The sequence below is a fragment of the Carlito syrichta genome, unplaced genomic scaffold (genome assembly GCF_000164805.1).
Source record: "Carlito syrichta isolate Samal-C Ts95f unplaced genomic scaffold, Tarsius_syrichta-2.0.1 Scaffold307117, whole genome shotgun sequence".
Lineage (NCBI taxonomy): Eukaryota > Metazoa > Chordata > Mammalia > Primates > Tarsiidae > Carlito > Carlito syrichta.
In genome coordinates this window covers 824,275-842,101 of record NW_007251213.1, presented here as the reverse complement: position 1 = coordinate 842,101, position 17,827 = coordinate 824,275, and the positions used below count along the sequence as shown (strand labels likewise).

Below are 17,827 nucleotides of genomic sequence, written 5' to 3'. Positions count from 1 at the left end.
CTTGAAAGAGAAGGCTGTTAAAATGACAGATTCACTGAAAGCCACGAGACCAAGACATTTTTCCCTCCTTTTGAACATGACAGCACTATTATTAGAAACTATCCGTAGATATTTCTAATTTTAATTTGTTTGTTTTTATTTTTATTTTTTTTTGAGTTGGAGTCTCACTCTGTCGCCCAGACTGGAGTGCAGTGGCTGCTCCCGGCCACCGCAGCCTCGACCTGCTGGGCTCCGGGGATCCTTCCGCCTCAGCCTTCCAAGTAGCCAGAACTACAGGCGTACGCTACCACGCCCGGCTGATTTTTTTATTTATTGTAGAGATGAGATCTCGCTGCCAGGCGGGTCTCGAACCTGAGGGCTCAGGCAATCCACTCACCTCAGCCTCCCAAAGGCACAGGATTGCAGGCTGAGCCACCGAGCCTGGCTCTAATTCTACTTCATCTGGGATTCTCTATTTTATCTATTCTGCTAGACTCTGTAAGCATGCAATACCACTGTTGTGCTTGATGGTTTTCCCCATAATCAATTGGTTTTTCTCTGTGATCTTGACCTTTGTAGAAAACATAGAATTCTTTTGACTTTCAGAATTTTAGACTGCCTGAGATTATATACACATATTAGCTAACATCATACCATAACCCAGTTTTTCAGCTTTATGTACAAAACTTTTACGTACATTTACTGAATGAAGAATGACTCACAAATGATACTCTTTCTCCAAATGTTTTCCCAAATTATCTCTATCAACATGTTATCTGCAACCTCTATATTATGAAAATATCTGCACCCTCTATATTATGAAAAATCTGAAACTTTCTCTTCATATCTGAAGTCACTGTCTGTCATAGTTATCTGAATGTTTTAACTTCAAGATGCATTTAGTTGGTAGGTGCTTCATACTTGTCAAGTAGTCTTCCTAGAAATATTAACATTCATGGCAAACATTTAAGTATACTCATTACTCAAATGAATTGACTGATATTTGTTTGAATTTCAGGCAGCAAGGAAGATTGTTTTCAACAGTAACAATTATAAACACATAAGTGTAAGATTAGTCTTGGTATTGCTGGCTTTAGTAGTTTGTATTTCTAGATGATACAAAGATTATTTGCCAATGAAATAACCAAAATGAGTATACTAGGTATATCATCAATATTATTTTTGTGTTTAAAAGTGCCATAGGATTGGCCATGTGCTTTAAATACAAATACACTTTAATACTCAGCACTGTGAAGACCATCTGAAGTTGTTCTCTTAGACAACTTTTGCTAACTCACAGACAGTCACTTTGAGCCAATTTTGAAAACCGAAGGATCTTTTTTTCACACTATGGAACAGAAAAGCAACTGAATCCATTTTTGTGGTAAAATTTATTTCTTTATTCCTCTATTTTTGTTTCCTTATTATATTCTTATAAAATGTATATTTAATTAAACAAGTAGCATATGAAGACACTTGTTTAAATATGTGTGTATGTGTATATAGGATTTACATGTTTAGATATATACTTATGTCCATATGTATATATGTATGTCTGTATGTGTATGTGTGTTTATGTGTGTGTGTGTATGTATACATATACATATGTGAATGTGTATGTTATAGCTGAACCAAAAGTTCTCCTTGTCACTATATTTTATCCATGATTCAGAACATTACAAAACTTGTTTTAAATAAAATCAGTACAACAAACGAGGAATATGATACTGAGGAATATGAAAGCATTTAAGAGAATGTGCTATCAAGTCAGTATAAGCAGATCACACTCTATAATGTGTGAGTTCTGTATCAACTGAACATTTCTTTTTGAAAGTTGTATTTAAGAACAATGAAATTGATTTCCAGGTGCTATCCACATGTGTTTGTTTCTTTTGACAATAAATCAATAACTCCTTCTGACATGACTCTTATAGTAGTATGAATCCTTGCAACAATTCACTTTCCCAGTTGCAGACAGATAGCTATGCGTTAGATTCTTTAAGTTCTAGTGGACATTATTTTATTTTCCTAAGGATGAATGACCACTTAAGTGATGAAGCAAAGTGGCTGTCATTTCAGAAGGAACAAAAAGAAAGAGTATTAGATATACTCACATTGGTGGAGCAGGAAAATACACTGATAAATTCAACTGTAATCAAAGGAGAAAGTTCAGATGGTAGCTCAGATTATTCTCATTTTTAGCAGATGAGAATTAACAACTGATAAAGGACATAACATGCATAGTCTACTTTGGAGTCTTAATTCTTTTGAATTGTTTTATATTATAAATATACCCTACAAGGTAGATATAATTACCTCAGTCTATAGATGGGGAATCTGAGATAAGTTAAATAAAATCTCACATTCTGAAAATGACAGAATGAGGAATTAAATTTTAGATTTCTCTGACAACAAAAGTCTTCTAATATATTGACAACTTCCTAAGTTGAAATAAATCACTAATATATTTTAACAAGCAAATTACTTATTATTTCTTCAAATTACTAACGTGTTAATTTATACAAATATTTAGTAAGCTATGACATGGGCTAAGAAAATTTTTTTTAACTATTTGAATTTTAAGTTGGTAATACCTTAGCATGGATAATTGAATATTCATTTCTAGTGGAGCAGTGAGGCTTTAAGTAATTTTCTGCGAGTGTGAAAGAGAAATTTTTAAATTTTATTTTATTACAAAGCTGTGTACAAGTCTGGATATACAAGTACCCAACAGATACATGAAAAAAATGCTCAGCCTCACTAATCATCAAAGTAATGCAAATCAAAACTGCAATGAGATATGACTCAACTCCTATAAGGATGACCATCATTAATAAATGAAAATATGGCCAGTCTCAGTGGCTCAGCCTGTAATCCCGCATTTTGAGAGGCCGAGGTGAGTGGATTACCTGAGCCCGCGGGTTTGAGACCCACCTGGGCAACTTGGCGAGACCTCATCTCTACAATAAATCAAAAAATTAGCCAGGCGTGGCAGCGCATGCCTGTAGTTCCAGCTACTTGGAAGGCTGGAGGCGAAAGGATGGCCAGAGCCCAGCAGGTCGAGGCTGCAGTGGCCGGAGCGGCCACTGCACTCCAGTCTGGATGACTGAGGGAGACTCCAACTCAAAAAAATAAAAAATAAATAAATAAATCAAAATACAACAGATGCTGGCATCGGTGCAGAGAAAAGAGACTGTTTCTACACTGTTGTTGGGAGTGCAAGTTAGTCCAACCACCATGGAAAGGAGTGTGGCAATACCCAAAGTATTTAAAAATTGACCCTCCGTGTGATCCAGCAATCCCTCTCCTGGGAATATACCCAGAGGGACATAAGTCATTCTACAGAAAAGACACTTGTACAAGCATGTTTATAGCCATACTATTCACAATGGCAAAAACATGGAACCAACACCACTTTCCTTATAATTGTTTTTGGCTTTCTAATTTCACATAAAAAGATAGCTTGAATATTTTGTTTTCTTACAAACCCCATGTCCATAAGCATGCATCATTCTTTTTTTCTTTTAGTTTCTCACTTTTTGACTCTAATAAATTAATAATATTCAGTTGGAATTCTGTATAGCCAGAAAATAGAGTCCTTTATGAAAATGCCTGAGAGGAAGGGGAAAGTTCTTTGGGGAATAGGTGCCATAAATATGGTTTTAGTTTTTTAATTTCCCTAGAATTTAGTTTCCTAACAAATATCCTGGAAAGGTTTAATTGATTTTATTTTTCAAGCTATTGTCCTGTCTAAAGGTTATAGAAGAATTCATTAATGGTAAACATCAGACTGAATTGAAAAATAGGTTTCATGAATGTTGATCACACAGATAACATGGCTGTTGGTAGCAAGTCAACCCAGGGGCTGCTCATGGTATTAGTAATAAACTTTTCATAATCTTGTGTACTCTAAGCATTACCAACGTTAAAATACCTTTCATCACATAAGAACCTACATTCTATGATGATCAGCTTTATTAATTAAAGTGACCCATTTGTGTGATTTAACATATTCTCAGTCACTCAGTATTGTTTTCAAGTAAGGAAAGTAGTTCCTGGAGTGTTAGAATCGGCATATTCGCATTAATTATATATATTATCATAAATAATTTGTTGGGTATAATTTAGTGAGCCCTGTTTAGCAGACAGACAGATTCTGTTTCTTCTGTTAGCTTTCTGATTAATGAAATTTACTTTAAAAATGTTTTTATAAATGTATAGGGTAAGTGAAACAATCCAGACACAGAAAGTCAAATATCACATGTTCTCAAATGGCTTTTGATTTAGAAATAGATATCTTTCCCACACAATCTCTATCTTATTTCTCACTTTCTCTAATAGAACATTCTGACCACTAAAGCCAAATATAAACAGACTAGGTGCATGGAAAAAAACATGTACTGGCTTTAATAATCTGTGCTCTCTAAATATTGGTAATGCCCTGAGTAGGAATAGAACCCATAAACCACACTCGTGGATACTCAGAGAGATATTAGTGACACAAATGAAGACATAGAAAATGTTTGTTGCTGTTGTTGTCATTGTTAGTCTGTTTTGTTTTTTGAGTTGACCTATCGCCTAGGCTGGAGTACAGTGGCACTATCACTGCTCATCACAGCCACAAACACCTGGGTTCAAGCAATCCTTCCTCCTCAGCCTCCCAAAGGGCTGGGACTATAGGCATGTGCTCAGATAAAATAAAGTTTTAATAAGCAATATGATGCAGGTGAAGACACGAAAACATAGACATTGAGGTTTTATATCTCTATTAAACTGTTTCTCAAATTGTAATGTGCATACAAAGTACTCTGGGCTATTGTTAAAATGCAAGTTCTAACTCAGTAGATTTGGGTTGTGGCCCAAATTTTCATGTCTTTTATTTTTATTTTTTGATGTTAAGCTGATTTATAAGTGCTGCTCTAGGCAATTACATAGTTTGTTTACAAAGAGGAGTTATCTAACTCTGAACACACCATACATGGTAATTAGAAGTTGTCATGGCAAGAGGAAACTACAGCCAACACAAAACACCCGAAAAATGAGGGGAAAGGGAAGGGAGAAAGGCAGAGTTTTTTTCTTATTGTCAAAGGAAAAGATAACTCCTCAGCAGTCTCAACAAAGAAAAGGGATACTTCGCACTGGGAGAAAGGACACCAGAATACAAAATTACAAGTGTTGTGAATCCAGATCTATCCTTTTCTCCCCTAAGAGCAGAGACTGACAGTTGATGCAAAGAAGCAATTTTGTAAAAATTACTTAGAAGCCCTACAAATTTCATTAGAATCTAAACTTCTATTGTGCTTTAAAATTTTTGTTTATTTTAGCAAAAGGCCTGCTTTAGTGACATGCTATTCCCACCAGAATATAACCCCAATACCCTCTTGTCAGTGACATGCTCAAGTTGACCAGCCAAATCTTATTTCTAAACCCCTGTGTGTAGACAAGTATGTTTGTCTTTCAAACCAAAGCCACGGGGATCAAATGACTGCTAGAGACAAGAATTACCTATTAACTAACTGTTGTCCACTACCTCCAGAGTGTAGGTCCAGCAGACAAACCCTCAAGTGGTCATGAGGGCACGAACTCTAGATCACTAATTTACCAAACACCACTTCCCCCAAACCCTACTCAAAAGGAGATCTTAATTTCTAAGCCAGAGTATGTATCTCAAGTTAGGTTCCCCACGACTCAAAGCTTTTCTCCTTTAAAAACACACACATAACCCACACAACTATATATACAATTTTGTTTGTTTTTACATTTAGATATAAAAATACTACTCTGCCTTGCATAGTAATTGGAGGACCAACCACTAAGAGCCTTTCCTTCTTTAAGGTAGGGATTCCCCATCCATTTATACACTGAGCTTTGTGTTTAGGAGGCCTTGAGCTCCCAGCAAGGGAAATCCCCCAACAAGAGACCAGGGACATTTTCTTCCCTGATGGCCTCAACCCTTACCTTTTCTCCTAATTTTCACTTTTACGAGAAAGTTGGTTATAAACTCTTAAGAAAATTTTCCACCAAGAGGGGAAATCTTAACCTAACCAGAGTAAGCCAGGTCTTCCTTTTCCATCTACCTCAAAGAAAAGAGTCTTCCCCCTCCTGTAAACATGTGCTCTGTCCCAAAAGCTATGTCTACTGGACAGGAACATCTTATTTTCTTGCACCTCCTCACTAACACACTAGAATGCTTCAGTGATAGGGGAAAAGGGAGGGTGTGTGTGAAATTATTAAAAATTTGACCCTTTCACTCTGGCCAAATAAAGCAAGATTAACTGGGCATACGGAATTTAAAAACTACCATGATATTCTACCCTTCGAGTTACAACTGGGAGTGAGTTGGAGTGGGATGAACTAGGAGGGCCTTAATGGAAATAAGTCTAGTTCACTTAGTTTTTGTACTGGAAGGACTGATCGCCAGATTCATTGTGAAGACACATGTGGATGAGGGCTTCTGTCACTGCAAAGCAGTTGCAGTTGGTGGATGGGTGAAAGTCTTCAAAGTAGCCCTTCTCCTGGCCAGCAGTCTGTGTAATGCAGATGATGGCACCATGGTTGGCCACACCCACAGAAAGTCATTGATATGAGAGGTTTCATGGAATCCAGTGAGACATGGGGCATTGTCCAGCTCTCCCTTGGGATCTCTGGTGTGAATGTGGTACTGGTGCTGCTTGCTTAGTTTTTCGATGGCCTCTTCAATGTACTTCATACCATTCTCCTCCCTCACGTCCTTGGTGCTGAAGCTGGTGTAGCAGCCAGTCTGCACTTTTCCAGTTACCAGGAATAGGCAAGGATTGAAGTTTGCAATCATTTCAAAGTCTTCACACACACAGTGTAAGATGAAGCAAGTCACCCAGCAGTGATGATCTCCTATGCTGATTTCTTCACAGGATCCAATTTGGAATTTCCACCAGACAGGCATGACCTTGGCATTGGTCCCCACGACCATGACACCAGCATACAAGCAAGCCCAGTAATGAAACTCCATAATGTCTCTGTCATAGATTTTGTCTGCTCCCACGCCACAGTAATATGGACCGTGGGGCCCAGGGAAGTCATTGGAAGGCCAATTGAAGGGGTGCTTATCTGTCCCTAAGAGAGTATATCCCTGCTTTATTCGCAACCAGGGCTCCTGATAGCTCACCATGTCCATTATCCATTTACAGGTGTGCCTCAAATTAGTCTCCAAAGGCTTGAAAACTTCACAGAACACCAACTTGCTGTGTTCCTTGTGGAAGGGGTCCCGAGACATGGGAGCAGATACAAGACACATGTTACTATTGGAACCTCCAGACTGTAAAGGACTAGAGCCATCAAAATTCCACACAGCAGGGCAACTTCTTCAGTCCCCTCCAACCGTGGGAGCTTTCCTGTCATCTTAATAAATTCTGCTTTAAAAAAAAATCCACACAGCAATTCTTCTACACCCTCGGGTTAAGAATCTAGGGTAGTGTCTTGCACCACAGTCCTTTTCCAGTATCATGGATCTAGATACATATGGCTTACACTTTGTCACTTTGAGGCAGGAACATGTATACTTGCCTGACACCTTTGTTTAGGTGAGAACTTGCTGAGGTGGCCATGGTGGAAGATGTTCTGGGTGGTGAGTAAGCAGGTCAGCAAGAGTGAGGTGAAGAAGAGGCAGTGAGCTGCTCAGAGATGCTGAGGTTTTTCCCATTCTCAGTTCTGCCCCAAATTGTGCATTATTAACTTACTTCCAGGTAATACTAATGGGTGGTACAGGGACCACAATATGTGAAAACTCCTTCACTTAAAAGCAAAGAAATGACACTAAAATTTTCCTAATTGCTTCTCCAATCATATGAGTAGTGAAATTTACTTTTGTTACACTGTGTCCTTTATTCTAAGTCTAAACATTTTATATTGTCTCCTTATTCAGCTTGCTGTTAGACAAGAGAAGGAAACCAGGGGTATCCAAATAGGAAAAGAGGAAGTCAAGTTATCCCTCTTTGCTGATGATATGATCCTATACCTTGAAAATCCAAGAGAATCTGTCAAAAACCTGCTTGCACTGATAAAGGACTTTGTCAAAGTCTCAGGGTACAAAATAAATGTGCAAAAGACAGTACATTCCTATATGCCAACAACAAGCATGGAGAGACCCAAATAAAAAGCACAATCCCATTCACAATAGCCACCAAAAAAATGAAATATCTCAGCATCTCCCTAACCAGAGAAGTGAAAGATCTTCACAATGAGAATTACAAAACACTGCTCAAAGAAATCCAAGAAGACACAAACAAATGGAAAAATATTCCATGCTCATGGATAGGAAGAATCAATATTATTAAGATGTCTGTCCTACCAAAGGCAATCTACAGATTCAGCGTAATACCCATTAAGTTACCAACATCATTCTTCTCAGACCTGGGAATGACAACAGAAATTCATATGGAAACATAAATAACCATGAATAGCAAAACAATCCTTAGCAAAAGAAGCAAAGCAGTAGGTATCACACTTCCAGACTTCAAACTTTATCATAAGGCTACAGCAATCAAAGCAGCCTGGTATTTGTACAAAAACAGGCACATAGACCAATGAAACAGGATAGAGATTCTGGACGCAAAGTCTCAATTCCTCAACCAACTCATCTTTGGCAAAGCCTCCAACAACAACCATTGGGGAGAGGAGAAGCTATTCAGTAAATGGTCCTGGGAAAACTGGCTGACCACATGCAGAAGATTGATTCAGGACCCCTGCCTATTACCATACATAAAAATTAACTCTAAATGGATCAGAGACCTAAATGTAAAACCTCAAACTATAAGAATCTTAGAAAGCACAGGAGATACCCTTATGGAAATTGGAACTGGGAACCAATTCCTATTCAGAACCCCAAAGGCCAATAACTTAAGAAATAAGATATACAAGTGGGACCTCGTCAGATTAATGAGCTTCTGCAAAGCAAAAGAAACCATCAAGAGAGCAGAGAGACAGCCCACAGAATGGGAAAAAATATTTGCCAACTGTGTATCTGACAAAGGCCTAACATCTAGGATCTACAAAGAACTCAAACGTGCCAAAAGGGAAAAAAAACCAAACAGCCCCTTTAAAAAGTGGGCAAAAGACATTAATAGACATTTCTCAAAAGAAGATATATGGGCAACCAACAGACTCATGAAAAAGTGCTCAGCCTCACTCATCATCAGAGAAATGCAAATCAAAGCCACACTGAGATACCACCTAACCCCTGTAAGAATGGCCATCATTAATAAAACAAACAACAACAGAAGCTGGCGAGGATGTGGAGAAAAAAGAATGCCTCTACACTGCTGGTGGGAATGCAGATTAGTACAACCTCTTTGGAAGAGAGTGTGGCAATTTCTGAAAGAACTAGAAATTGACCTTCCATATGACCCAGCAATTCCCCTATTGGGGATATGCCCAGAGGAACTCAAATTATCCTATAATAAAGATACCTGCATACGTATATTTGTTGCAGCTCTATTCAAAATAGCAAAAACATGGAATCAACCATGTAGCCCATCGAAACTGGACTGGATAAAGAAAATGTGGTACATTATGCAGCCTTAAAGAAGGACAAATATATGGATTTTGCAGCAACTTGGATGGATTTAGAGTCGATCATATTCAGTGATTTATCGCAGAAACAAAGAACTGAATTCCGTATGTTCTCACCCATAAGCTGGCCTTGTACAATTACAATGCTGTAAGAAAGTGATTGACAGTAGTGGAAAACTCTCAGGGGAGGGTGGTGGGTTGGCAGTTGAGGGCAACTGCCAGGGGAGGGAAGGGCATACCTCATCAACCAGGGTACCTGCATGATCAATGTTTATATACCTAACCCTGAATTGTACCCCACATCTTTATAATAAATAAAAATAAATAAGTAAAATAAAATCATGCACATTGTATGCAAAGTTTAGATTTCTCACAACTTTAGAATACTTGAAAACAGTGAATTTGTCTTTAATCATAGTATTCTCATATCTTGTTACAATGCCTGAGAGCTGCTCAAAGAATTTTGGATGAATAATAACAGATAATTAAAGAAAAAATGATATGTGGTCATATATTCTCTTTTGTTCGAATCTAATTTAATAATTGTACGTAAAATGAATGCCACCTTTAAAAATTCTTTTGTGAGGAATGGCAAAGGATATGAAGACATTCAGTAGAGACCAAAAAAAAGAGAGAGTATGCCCTAACAAGAAAGCAGCTCTGCTGCTTGACAGGTGATTGACGGCACAGATTTTGGAGTCAAATTATTTTTATCTTAATCCTGGGTCCAATCTTACTGGCGGTGAAACCGTATATGAGGGGGAACCCCCCAAAACTGGAATTTATCATAAAAAATATGTATTTATTCTTCCATTTATCCTTCAGTTGCCTTAAGAGTACTCTCCGTTTGATGCAATGCACCTATCAAGATGCTATTACCACTGCTCAAACAGTTTTTGAACCTCATCAATCTTGATATATTTTAGTGCTTCTGTCTTTTTTTGTTTCATCTCTTCCACATTGGCAAAACAGTTCCTGTTGAGAACTTTTTTAATATAGGAAAACAAACAAAAATTTCACTTGGGGCAAGATCTGTTGACTAGCAATGTTGGGGCATGGAGGTCATTCAGTTTGGAGTCAAAAACTGCTGAACATTTAGCGTGTTGTGGGCAGGTGCGCTTTGTAAATAATCCATGATAAAATAGGAAAGCGTGTTGAGCAAATCTCCAAAAAGAAATTCAGTGAAGTCGAATGCAGTTTCTCAGAACAACACTAGCGGGTACACTGCTGCCAATGGGTTCCTAGGTCACTTACCTAGAAGGAGAAGCCTGTACAGCAAGGGAACTGCCCTTCAAAGAATAATTTGGTTTGTTATTTTGGGTCTCCTCTAGTATCTGCAACATAATCTGTTGGTGTTCAAGTTACTAATTTGCACAATGAGAATAATAAATAAATAAATAAATAATATAAGTTAGACCTTAATTACATAATTCCTGTAAACTGGGACACAATAATATAGCAGCTTTTTTTAATAACCAAAATACAGAGAATGCCAAAAAAATATACACATTCTAAGAAATGAAAAAATCATTAACATTGTAATAATATATATCAATAACAAAAGATTAACATCATCTTTTGAACAAATGTCGTACCACACATTGTTATTATAATTCAATTAACCATGGAAAAGTAATACACAGATAACATCTCTTAAATTGAGTATACTTTTTTTTGGCATACCTGATATTAATGCTTACTCTTTCAAAAGTTTTAATTCTGTTCAAAGTTAAAATAACAATGGTCACAAGTAATTGGGTAAATTTAAACCAGTCAATCGTCCTTAACCAGTCCTATAAAATCACTATTCCTGTTTTTAAAGCTAGAAACTATTTCTAGAAGTTTTTTTTTATTGGTCAAGTAATGTTGATGCTTTATTATGGAAAACACTATAATAGGAGGTCCAACTACAAAATGAGAATCACGAATTAGAACAATTTAAGAAAAAAAAAGATACTTTAAAAAAGCATTGCAATTGTATATCTTTACTTTTACGTTTGCATACACATTTATTGGAACAATATTTGAATTTGCAGTGGACTATTGATATGTGCTTCTCTTTTTTTCTTTTGAGTTGGAGTCTCACGCTGTCGCCCAGACTGGAGTGCAGTGGCTGCTCCCAGCCCACCGCAGCCTCAACCTGCTGGGCTCCGGCGATCCTTCCGCCTCAGCCTTCCGAATAGCTGGAATTATAGGCATGCGCTACCATGCCTGGTTGATTTTTTGATTTATTGTAGAGATGAGGTCTCGCTGCCCAGGCAGGTCTCGAACTCATGGGCTCAGGCAATCCACCCACCTCAGCCTCCCAAAGGCGTGGGATTACAGGCTGAGCCACCGAGCCTGCCTCTGTGCTTCTCTTTATAAACTAATTAATCAAGTTCACTATAATAAAATTTTAAGACAGTTTCCTTGTACTAAGCTAAATCTTCTCATTCTTGCTGAGCAATCATTACAATGCAATACTAAAGTTATGTGGTTGAGTCTTTGTCGAATTTTCAGCTTAATTTTAGCAAAAACATTCCTAGCTGTAAGTTATAAAAGGATTATCTGACACTAGCAATGTTTTAAAGAAAACAGAAATGTAATGGTTTTTGCCATTTGTTTCTCTACCAAAGTATGATACCATCAGCTTCCATTCCAAGTAAGCAGATCTTAAATGTTAGTTTCTCGATTTGTCTGTCTCTCCAGATTTGGGTGTAATGCTTTTTCTTGCCATTTTAGTTATTTGAAAAGAAGCAAATGACTTATTTCCTTTTTAAAAAGTGATGGGTAAAGGAAACACCATAGATGACTAAGCTTAAGGTAGAAATATGTTATTTTTATACATAAATAAAAATGTATAACAGAGTCTGTCTCAACAGACTATTATGACTAAAAAACCTAACACTTTAAGGAAGATAATTTGATTTTGAGTAATAACCATGTTAGCTTTGTTACTCTCGACATTTACAAAAATCTCTCTGGATCATTTTGTTTGTTAGTTTATTTGATTAATGTGGGAATAAACTAATTAATCTAGGAGTCCTCTAAGGTTTTCTCCTATAATAACATTCACACATTGGCTTCCAATCCTACCTACTCTTCCCAATCAATTACATCAGTGTGTCTTTTAGGTTCTGTCACTAAAATAAATTCCTAATCTATCTTCTTTTTTTTTCTTTGCTGCTTCAACTGTAGTACAAATTAAATCTTAGTTAGATTATTCAATAGACACCAATTAGTCTTCTTTCACCTACTCTTATATTACTACATTTTTTATACCACAAAATAGCCAGATATATCTTTTTTTTTTTTTTTTTGAGTTGGAGTCTCACTCTGTCGCCAAGACTGAAGTGCAGTGGCCGCCCCCAGCCATCGCAACCTCGACCTGCTGGGCTCCGGCGATCCTTCCGCCTCAGCCTTCCGAGTAGCCGGAATTACAGGCATGTGCTGCCATGCCCGGCTGATTTTTTGATTTATTGTAGAGATGAGGTCTCGCTGCCCAGGCGGGTCTCAAACCCGCGGGTTCAGGCAATCCACTCACTTCAGCTTCCCAAAGGCGTGGGATTACAGGCTGAGCCACCGAGCCCGGCTCAGATATATCTTTTTAAAGGTCAGTAAGACTATGTCATTCTCCTGCATAAAATTTTCAGTAATTGCAATGAATTTAAAATGTAATATCAATTCACACCATGGCATTAAGTAACCTATATTTTTTGACTTCTGCCTGCATCATTTATTTCATTCTCTAACCTTCTCCCACTCATGATTTTTTGCCCCAATCACACTAGATTTGAATTTGCTAATCACTTCCTTCTTAAAGGCATTGGGTATGATGTGTGTTATGCTTGGAATACTGCTCACCTTTATTCTCGCGAGGTCAGTATTGCCTTGTCATGAAGGTTTAAAATCAAATAGCACTTACTTAATGAGGCCTTTCTTGACCTTCAAACATAAATTAGTAACTTTCAGTTTTAGTTCCAAAATGTAGAGTTTAAAAGTTGCCATTCCCATCCTATTACTATGATAAAGGGGGAACAAACTGAATAGCAAGAAATCTTGGGAAGCCCATCAACTAGCAAAGTTTACAAGACAAAATGTCTTTCCAAAATCTGGAGAGACAAACAAATCCAGAGAGTCACAGTTAGCATTCACTAACCTAGAGCAGAAGCTGCTGGAGCCATAAATTGGTATAGAAACTTAAATGGTAATGCCAAATTGCAGGAGGCTGAAAAAGTAAGAGTGAGAATGTCCTGGGAAAGGTAGTCATGGTTGGAGGAGAGTACACATTAGTCGTGGCTGGGGTGTTTTAGTTCATTTTGTGTTGCTATAGCTGAGGCTGCATAATTCATTTTGAAAAGAGGTTTATTTGGCTCATAATTCTGGTAGTGAGAAAGCCGAAAAACTTGGTAAGGGTCACTCAACTCAGCTTCTCATAAGGGTCTCATGTTGCAGCACAAGGAAGAGAAGTGGAAGGGTGAGAGAGCATGTGTAAAGAGATATGCACTAGAGACTGAGCTCATCTATAACAACTCACTATCTTGATTTTTGCCAGAGCGAGACTTGACTCACTTTGGTGTGAAGGTGTTAACCTATTAGGTGATTCAAACACCTCCAGCTAAGGCCCCTACCTCTCACACTGCCATACTGGAAATTTCATTTCAACCTAAATTTCAGCTGGGAAACACTCAAACCATAGGAAGGTGATACAAGTTTCACCACAGAATTCCCGCTAGCATTTCATAGTGAAGATCCAAAAAAGACCCCTCGTGACTCAGACATGGTAAGGGGAAGATTAATCATTGGGAAATACATCTGGTCTTCAAATCCTTCTCCATTACAAACGTCTACTCCCCCATTACCAAAGTTTTGTGTTAGAGTGGTGGGGAAGGAATATTTTACTCACTGCAGTCCTCTCTAATAATCTGTTTTTCAGCTAATTGAGAAAGAGGAACAAGCTCTGCAGGAAGTAACATTTATGAATGTCACAGGCTAGAGACCCAGGCCCTTCCCTTACACCTTAACATCACATCAGTAAGACTCTAATATAGCCACACATTGTTTACCAACAGGAAAATGTTCTGAGGTATACATTAATGGTTAGCTGATTTTGTCATATGAAAACGTCATAGAATGTGATTACACAAGCCTAGATGGTAATTACATAGAATAACATAGAATTACATCGAATGTAATTACACACACCTAGGCTATATGGTGTAACCTATTGAACCTAGACTATAAACCTGTACAACATATTACTGTACTGAATACTGTAGACAGTAATAACACAATGGCAAGAATTTGTATATCTAAACATAGACAGGCTATAGTAAAAATATTCATCAAAAGATAATAAATGCTACATTTGCATAGGGTACTTGTCATGAATGGAGCTTGTAAGATTGGAAGGTACTCTGGGTGAATTACTATTCAAATTTCAACATGAGATTTGGAGGGCACAACACAAACTGTATCTGTATCTGTCAACTTTGTAAAGTTCTCAGTCATAAAACTGAAAACTGATATTGTTTTGAAAAGGCTTTTTTCTTTCAAAATATATTTTTCTTCTCATTCGAATAATCCAGTTATGTATATTGCATATTTTGAAATTATCCCACAGTTCTTAGATGTTCAGTTCATTTTTGGAAGTTTCTACTGATCTGTCTTTATACTCAGTGTTGATTTCTTCAGCAATTCCCCATCTGCTGATTATCCCATCAATGGCATTCTTCATTTATGTTTCAGACATTTAATTTCTATTATTTTCCTTTGATTATTTCTTTAAATTTCTATTTTTTTCCTTAAATACCTATTTGTCCTTGTACATAATCTATTTTTCCATTAAAACTCGAAATGTAATAATCATAATCATTTCAAATTTCCTGTTTGATAATTCCAACATATGTATCATATAGAAGTTTGTTTTCTCTTTAGACTGTGTTTTTCCTGCCTTTTAACATGCTTTGCAATTTTTGTTTGAAACCTGGACATGTTACATTGAATATTGGGAACTGAAGTAAATAGACCTTTCTCCTGGGGGGATTTCTGTTATCTAAGAGTTGGATTGCATTTAATTTTTGCTGTAGCTACAGATGCCAGAAGGTTAAAATTCTAATGGAGTTGAAAATTTCTGTCCTAGTGATATTGTAACCATTATAATTATACTGCAATGCATTCCATACACATATATGATGACACTGGTGTAAATAAACCGATTGCACTGACAGTTGTAAAAAGTCTAGCATTTATAATTATGCATAATACATAACACTTAATAATAATAGATGGTGAAGTTACTGGTTTATATATTTACCATTCTATTTATCATTGTTATTTGAGAGTGTACTCCTTCTACTTATATTTTAAAGGTTTACAGTAAGTCCTTTCCAATCTTCAGTTCCTTTCTGAGAGCATGTTCATACATCAGTATGTTCATAAGTCCATCAAAGTTAGCCTAGGTACCCAACTACCACAATCGTCTATATAATACTATACTATAACAGTTTTTAATACTTTTCATACAAGTAATACATTAATAAAAGAATAAAACATTTTAATCTTACAGTATGTTGAAAAGTACAGTAATCCAGTATAGTACAACAGCTGGCACACCTCTGATGAACAGGCAAGAAGAACTACAGACTGGAGGAGGGAGAGAAGGTGGAATATGGCAAAGCTGAAAGATCATTAACAATAGGAGATGAAGGGCAAACTGCAATTTCACTCATGCCTGACGTTGATAGCACAGGTTCTGTTTTGTTGACTTAAATTCTATCTACCATCCTGAATAAATGATTGAGTGATGTGTGGGTAATGCCTTTTTTTTTTATCATCATAGATGACATGGTAGCACTGGGTTGCATTCTGAACGTCTGCTGCAACCTTCATGTACCATTCAGCATTCAGATCTTGTGCCTCAAAAGTTAACAGTGCCTCCTCAAATAAAGGAAATCCCTTACCATTTCCTGTGCTACTAATCTCTTCAGCTCTTAGGTTATATCTTCTTCCTCTTTTCTCTCTTCATCCATTCTCTGGGCCTTCAATTTCATCAGCTCTTTATTAGGAAGTTCCTCATGTTGCACCACAAGAAGTTCAATGAAGTCATCCTCTTGCAGCTCCAGCTTCTCACTGAGGGACGAAGTTGCTGAAGATTTCTTTGCACTCATCATCCACCTTCTCAAATCCACACAAATCATGAACAAACTGGGTAAAGTTTCTTCCAAACCCCATTCACGGTGACTGCCACAAACTCATACCAAGCAAAGTCAATGTTTTTTATTTTTTTGTCGATGCTATAGTCCTTTCAAAATTGTCACAAGTTTGTTCCCAATTCATCGCTTGCCTTTACTGCCTGACAAAAAGTATGACTTAGATAATATTATTTGAAAGTTACTATAAATCCCTGGTCCATAGGTTAGATGAACAACATAGCATTCAGTGGCAGATGCACTACTTTGACATTGGGATGAAAATCATCCATGAAGGGTGGAGGGCCCAGAGCACTGTAAAGCAGCCAAAGAATGGTGAATGTGATGTCCTTCTCCCCAAGCAACATTTCTCTGCTTCTGGGATAAAGTGGTGGAAAAACCAGACCAAAAAGACTGTGTAAACCAGGCTTTGGGGTTACTCTTCCACACAGCAGGAAGAGAGCTCTCGTCTGTGTTTCAAAGGACTTTGGGGTTCCCTGAATGATAAGCTAGGAGAGGCTTCAGTCTCATATAACCAGAAGCACTGCCACCAAACAACACAGTTAGCCTATTCTTTGCTGCTTTATAGCCTGGCATCAACTTTTCCTTTTTACTGATGTAACTTTGACCTGGCAGGCTCTTCCAATACGGTCCTGTCTCATCCACTTTAAAAACCTGCTCAGGTAAATATGCGCCTTCATCAAATTTCTCAAAGCATTTCCAGAAATTCCTGGGAAGCTACCATATCTGCACTCACTGCCTTACCACTTACTTTTATGTTGTGAAGGTGGGCTCTGGCTTGAACTGATGAAACCAGTCATGACTGGTATTAAGAGGTATGCCCTCTGATTCTTTGTTGTGTTTCTTCTTAAAGTTTTCATACAAGTTTTTAGCTTTCTCTAGAATCAGCTTTACTGAGTGGACATGACACTGATGGTGATTCAGCACGCATACACTGAGAAATTTCTTCATTTCCTCAATCACATTTTTATTTTTCCTCAATTTTATTATAGACATCATTAGCACAGAAGACTTCACATGTTCCATGATCTTGTCATTGTTTTCTAGACTCATGTCAATAATTGAATGATTCATATTTTAAGAACGAGTGATGTGTACCATCTTTTCACCTC

General features: G+C 37.4%; 1 pseudogene; it reads right to left on the bottom strand.

The window, feature by feature from the left end:
• Nucleotides 1–6,368: 6,368 nt before the first annotated feature.
• Nucleotides 6,369–7,562, bottom strand: LOC103266262 (annotated as a pseudogene).
• Nucleotides 7,563–17,827: the final 10,265 nt, after the last annotated feature.